Here is a 6,418-nt window from a genome sequence, read left to right on the forward strand (position 1 = left end):
TTTTCCTCTCTTTAAAAAGTACAATTCTCTTTTTCATTATCTGGGTCCCTGTAATTTTTAGTTGTGGAAGATTTCTGTTCATTTACAATTGTAAGCTGGTTTACAATGATGGAGTATGTCAAATTCTGCTTTTAAATGTGATTGGACCCAGTTTAGTGGTGATTTGTTGATTGAACTCTTTGATTCTGTCCATTTGACTATGACAATTGTAAATTGGTAGTGTTGAATATAGCTGATTTTCACTGTATGTGTTACTGCAGTTAAATATTAATATATTAGACTGAAGAAAATGTCCTACCAAACATTCAATATATTGAGCTTTCTTGTTCCCTGAGAGTTTGTAGTACTGATGCACATGATTGGTCAGCTTGATTGAAATTGATAAAGGCTCGATACTCATTTCTGATAGCTCTATATACAATTATTTAATCTCTGTAAGGGGGAGATGGGAAGGCTACCTCGCCCACGAGCGGGCCCACTGATATAGAGGGTCGAAACTCGCCCCAGCCCACATAGCAATTCTCGAAGTTAGCAGACAGAGACGGATGGCAAAGTATAACGATCTTTATTATAAACGTCCGGGAACATCCCTCATCACAGCCGCCTGTGAGTGGAGATGCTCCCCGAACAACACAATCATACAGCTTTTATACATTTCAAAACCGCTCTGTTCCCGGACAAAACCTCCCTAGATTTCTAATTGAACTACCTTATTAGTGCTACTTCCCTAATTGGACTACCTTATTAGTGCTACTTTGGATTGACAGGCCAAGACCCTCGTGACCGCTTTAGGCCGTGACTAGAATGACTTCATTAGGTCGGAATTTGTTATACATTTCCTTGGTGCCTGTGAGTCGCCTTGAGCCTCTTCGCAAGGTCTTATCAATGTCAGTTTAGGTTCTCACATCGTATCCTGTCGGAATATTATTGAATTGATAACTTCTGGAGCCTTGGTACAAGGCCAAAGAGAGGCCTTTTACCTCCTTATGAGCCATTGCAGGAACCAGCACTTTAACCCTTGTCCCGCTGGTACCCCTAATGCCAAATTTCTCTTACAATTCCTCCCTTTTGGCCCTTGGCTATACACCAAGCTGGCCATATTTCCCGATAACTATCTCCCTGTAGGCGAGTTCCAGATAGGTTCGTTCACCTGGGTGGCCATCTCCCAAGCTTCGGGACCTTCTGAAACCTTCCCACAGAGTTATATAAGGTAAGTCCTTCCTGTAGGACTGCTTAAATTTTCATCCCTTATGGCCTTAATCATAGTGCGTGCCCTGACGTATCATTTGACCTGTTTAATTCATGCACATGTTAATCCCATCATGACCATCAGAACCAGGCCCTGTATTACTATAAGTACATGTGATATTATTTTTATCCATGGGTGAATTTGATTATCAAGTCCAATGTCCCACAGCTTTGAGTACCAGGGCTGATCAGCCAGCATTGCGTTAGTGTCTCTCTGTAAGTTGTCTATTTCTTCCATCAGCAGGATATACTGTCATCTTTGATTCTGGATTCCTTGCACCAGACGTAATTGTTCCTCATTTAATTCCAGTATTGTTCCGTGGATGATTTCCGTTGTCTCGGGATGTATACGGTTAAGTTGGCTGCCCCTGTGCTCACGCACCACTTTCCGTTCCCTTGCGGGGCAGCGATGGTCTCCAGATCGTGTTCAAGAGGAGTAATACTCAGCATACATCCGTTTATCTGGTGGAATCCGCAATCATCATTCGTCATTCGTGGCGTACCTCGACATAAAGCCACTTGGTTATTTTTATAACAGTCGGTTATGGCAATGCCTCTGGTACTATTGTTAACTTTAATCGCCCATCTGGCAGGCTGATGGTAACGCAACCGAGTTTGGTTTCTCACTTCACCGATATTATCGATCTGGTATGAGGGGTCTCCCTTTGTTACATCATATGGGCCACCTGTAACAGTTCCTCTTCCGCGCCATCTCCCCACCGCGCATGTAGGGCTTGGTTATCCAAGTCCCTCCTCAAGACTACGCCATTAAGTTGTTAGCCCGGTCAGATATTGCATACAGGTCTATGGAATTCATCGTCGTAACCCCTGCCACATCTCAGGGTAGTGGATTCTGGGCCTTCGAGGATCCGTTGTGTCAGGTTCTGGTATAGACTTTATAGTTTCATTCCCACAGAAGCTAGGAAGAATGATATCCATTAGAGTTAGGTTAAGTAGTCGCTGATGCATCCTAATTATATCCTTTCTTTAGATTCTTTTATTACTAGCCCCCCTTTGGCTTCAGTCTTTATGGACGGGCTTATGGGGGGACTTGCGTGGTTGTGCTGGGAAGATTTGTTGTCCCCAGGGTGGTTGTTGGGGCAGTGGTAGGGCTTCACACTCCATCCGCCCCCCTTTTTGCTCCGTTCTGTTCCCACCCTTCTGTTTCTCTTGTGGGGTGGATTTGGCTGCTTGTTTTGCAGCTTCGCCCGCCCAGGCATGAGCTTCTAGAGCTGAAATTCCATCCAGTTGGATTTCTGCGCCCTTCCCCCTATTGGCGCCCATAGCATCGGCAGCCTGCTGCATTGCAACCTTACTTAATACACTATACATAGCCATGCATTAAAATAAGTTCTGTCCTTGCTCCAGTCCTTGGCTGCTGGGATGCATATTGCGGCAGTTAAATTAAACAAAGCTAGTTCATGTAGTTGTGTCTTTCCTGCGTGTGCTATATCTCTCGTGGTCCATCTGTATTATCCAGTGCTTGCGTGGGCCTCAAGGTCCCCAGTATCCTGAGTCTCCAGAGTCGAAGTAGCCGCTGCGGTCCCATCTCGGTGAGTGTTTTATCTGCAAATTTTAAACAGATAGCCTGGTCGTCACCAGGTGTTAGGTTCTGGTCGACTCATCTTTTATCCATGCATGTTGAGGTCACTCTGTGAAATCGGAGGTAAGGGTTAGGTTGGGTTTGTGGACTACACTTATCCACCGTGGGCTCTATTTCCATAGGTGATGGTGCTATGGCTGCGCACTGCACTATCCATCTGGTCCCATTTAAAAAAAAATAATCTCTTCCAGCTTATTTATCTTAGCCTTTAACTCTTGCATTTGTTTTGTTTGAGTATCTTTCTTTTATTTGTATCAGGCGAGTATTATTACATAGGCTAGTTCTGTTTTTATTTTTATTCTGACTACCCCACCATTTCCTCTATCTGTCAGGTGAGCCTTTTTTATTCTATTTAGAAATCCAAATTAATAATGTCCAGTATAAAACAGCTGTCAATGGAAAGGGTTAACTCCTTTACAGGTTTATAAGAAAGTCTGATGTCATTATGTGACTTCACGTAATTATCCGAAAAATTCTTTAGTACATTACGTCTTTTTTTTTCAGATCTCCTTTCTTCAAATTAGGTTTTGTATTTTACACGGAGGGCTGCTTTTCGTTATCTCAAATTCCAGTTTCAAGGTCGTTACAATGTCTCTTCTAAACTGCTAAAGCTTGCTGTTTTCTGCTCAACAAACTTATCCTTTGTGCATTTCCTAGCTCCATAACTTACCGAATAAATCCACACCTGCCTTTCTAACTTAAAATGTCTTAAAACTTCCCACATACAGGACAACACAACAAAGGGTTAAAAAACTTTCACTCTGTTTGGAAAACATGAAAAGTTCATTCCGCAGTCAAAAAATCACACAGAGACTCGCACTCAACGACAGACATTCATTCAACAAAGCTTATTAATTGGTTGGCCAGTTCTATTCTTGGATCCATTTGTCACTTAAGATAGTTATTATCAGCTTTTTTATGGCCTTACGTAATTACGCAAGTTACAATTAGTGATTGGTCTTATTCGCCTTTTTACTAGCCGTGTTACCCATCTTCTTCGGGCTATGAGAGTCTTGGATACTCCCTTAAATTCGTGTCAGGTATGCAGGACGCTATTTATATGTTTTCCCTTGGCGCCGTGCACTCGTACCACTGCACACTTTGGGTCAATATATCCCGTCACTGCTCAGGGACGTTGTCTCTATTCCCTCTCTCTCTCCCGTCCCAGCACCGTGCGCTCGTACCACTTCGAGTCAATAGACCTCCCTCTCCCTCTATATCTTCCCTTGCGTCGTACCCTGATCGCACTGCCGTTCTCCCGTCCCAGCACCGTGTGCTCATACCGCTTCGGGTCAATAGACCTCTCTCTCCCTCTATATCTTCCCTTGCGTCGTACCCTCGCACTGCCATGCTACCGCCACGCGCACGTTTTAGGATGCACCTTTTGACCCTCCTTTCACCCCTAGATCGTCCTTGTCCTCCGTCTCCGTCCCTCCGGGACTCACTACAGATGGTTCTTTTGTACGGATGTCCTTCCCTTGCGGTTTACAATGCCACAGCTTTAACTTGAAGGTGGTAAATTAAAACATACTCACCCCAAAAGCTGGGTCATTGTTCCGTTCGGGAAGTCCGCACCCTGCTCACAGCGCCAAATGTAAGGGGGAGATGGGAAGGCTTCCTCTCCCACGAGCGGGCCCACTGATATAGAGGGTCGACGCTCGCCCCAGCCCACGTAGCAATTCTCGAAGTTAGCAGACAGAGACGGATGGCAAAGTATAACGATCTTTATTACGAACATCCGGGAACACCTCTTATCACAGTCGCCTGTGTGTGGAGATGCTCTCCGAACAGCACAATCATACAACTTTTATACATTTCAAAACCCCTCTGTTCCCGGACAAAACCTCCCTAGATTTCTAATTGAACTACCTTATCAGTGCTACTTCCCTAATTGGACTACCTTATTAGTGCTACTTTGGATTGACAGGCCAAGACCCTCGTGACCACTTTAGGCCGTGACCAGAATGACTTCATTAGGTCGGAATTTGTTATACATTTCCTTGGTGCCTGTGAGTCGCCTCGCGCCTCTTCGCAAGGTCTAATCAATGTCTGTTTAGGTTCTCACATCGTATCCTGTCGGAATATTATTGAATTGATAACTTCTGGAGCCTTGGTACAAGGCTGAAGAGAGGCCTTTTACCTCCTTATGGGCCATTGCAGGAACCAGCACTTTAACCCTTGTCCCGCTGGTATCCCTAATGCCAAATTTCTCTTACAATCTCCCTCTATAAATAATGGAGCATCATTGAGAATGTTTTAAATGCTGTTAGGTTGTGTCCCATTATAATAATCACTGTATAAGCCGCAACAAAGGATCAGTATTCATTGATGTTTCTCCCAGATTTTTTTCAATGCTGATTTGGGTGGTACTGGGGGAGTGGGGAGATGGTAAACATCATCATCTCATCATAGGCAGTCCCTCGGAATCGAGGAAGACTTGCTTCCACTCTAAAAATGAGTCCTTAGGTGGCTGAACAGTCCAATACGATAACCACAATCCCTGTCACAGGTAGGACAGATAGTCATTGAGGGATAGGGAGGGTGGGACAGGTTTGCCGCACACTCTTTCCACTGCCTGCACTTGATTTCTGCATGCTCTCGGTGATGAGACTTGAGGTGCTCAGCGCCCTCCCGGATGCACTTCCTCCACTTAGGGCCGTCTTTGGCCAGGGACTCCCAGGTGTCAGTGGGGATGTTGTACTTTATCAGGGAGGCTTTGAGGGTGTCCTTGAAACGTTTCCTCTGCCCACCTTTGGCTCGTTTGCCGTGAAGGAGTTCTGAGTAGAGCGCTTGCTTTGGGAGTCTCGTGATTGGCATGCGGACAATGTGCCTACCCAGCGGAGCTGATCAAGTGCGGTCAGTGCTTCAATGGTGGGGATGTTGGCCTGGTCGAGGACGCTAACGTTGGTGCATCTGTCCTCCCAGGGGATTTGTGGGATCTTGCGGAGACATCGTTGGTGGTATTTCTCCAGTGACTTGAGGTGTCTACTGTACATAATCCATGTCTCTGAGCCGTACAGGAGGGCGGGTATTACTACAGTCCTGTAGACCATGAGCTTGGTGGCAGATTTGAGAGCCTGGTCTTCAAACACTCTTTTCCTCAGGTGGCCGAAGGCTGCACTGGCGCACTGGAGGTGGTGTTAAATCTCGTCGTCAATGTCTGCTCTTGTTGTGTAATAAAAGGCTCCCGAGGTATGGGAAATGGTCCACGTTGTCCAGGGCTGTGCCATAGACCTTGATGACTGTGCTGTGCGGCGAGGACAGACTGGTGGAGGACTAATGTTTAGCGTAAGGCCTATGCTTTCGTTCGCCTCAGTAAATACGTTGACTACAATGAATGTCTGGGATATTGGCACATAGTACTAATTAGAGAATGAAGAAAGCTGCCATTTATATAGCACTTTTCATATCTTCAGAGTATCCTGAAACACGTTGCAGCTGATGAATTACTTTTCAAGTGCAGTTACAGTTGTTATGTAGGCTGGGTTGTCATGTAGCATTGAGTGTTATCGACATATAACGGAAGATTGAAGATTAGTATGGAGGTGTTGGAATCACAGTCGGAGG

The 6,418-nt window shown here is 45.3% G+C and overlaps 1 long non-coding RNA gene across 1 annotated transcript; it reads right to left on the minus strand.

The window, feature by feature from the left end:
- Positions 1–548: 548 nt before the first annotated feature.
- Positions 549–4,620, minus strand: LOC139280230 (uncharacterized). The gene is made up of 2 exons (XR_011596640.1): positions 4,387–4,620; positions 549–2,900 (listed from the first exon to the last, which is right to left on the minus strand). It is a non-coding gene; the product is annotated as an uncharacterized lncRNA (long non-coding RNA).
- Positions 4,621–6,418: the final 1,798 nt, after the last annotated feature.

The sequence above is a fragment of the Pristiophorus japonicus genome, chromosome 14, assembly GCF_044704955.1.
Source record: "Pristiophorus japonicus isolate sPriJap1 chromosome 14, sPriJap1.hap1, whole genome shotgun sequence".
Taxonomy (NCBI): Eukaryota; Metazoa; Chordata; class Chondrichthyes; family Pristiophoridae; genus Pristiophorus; species Pristiophorus japonicus.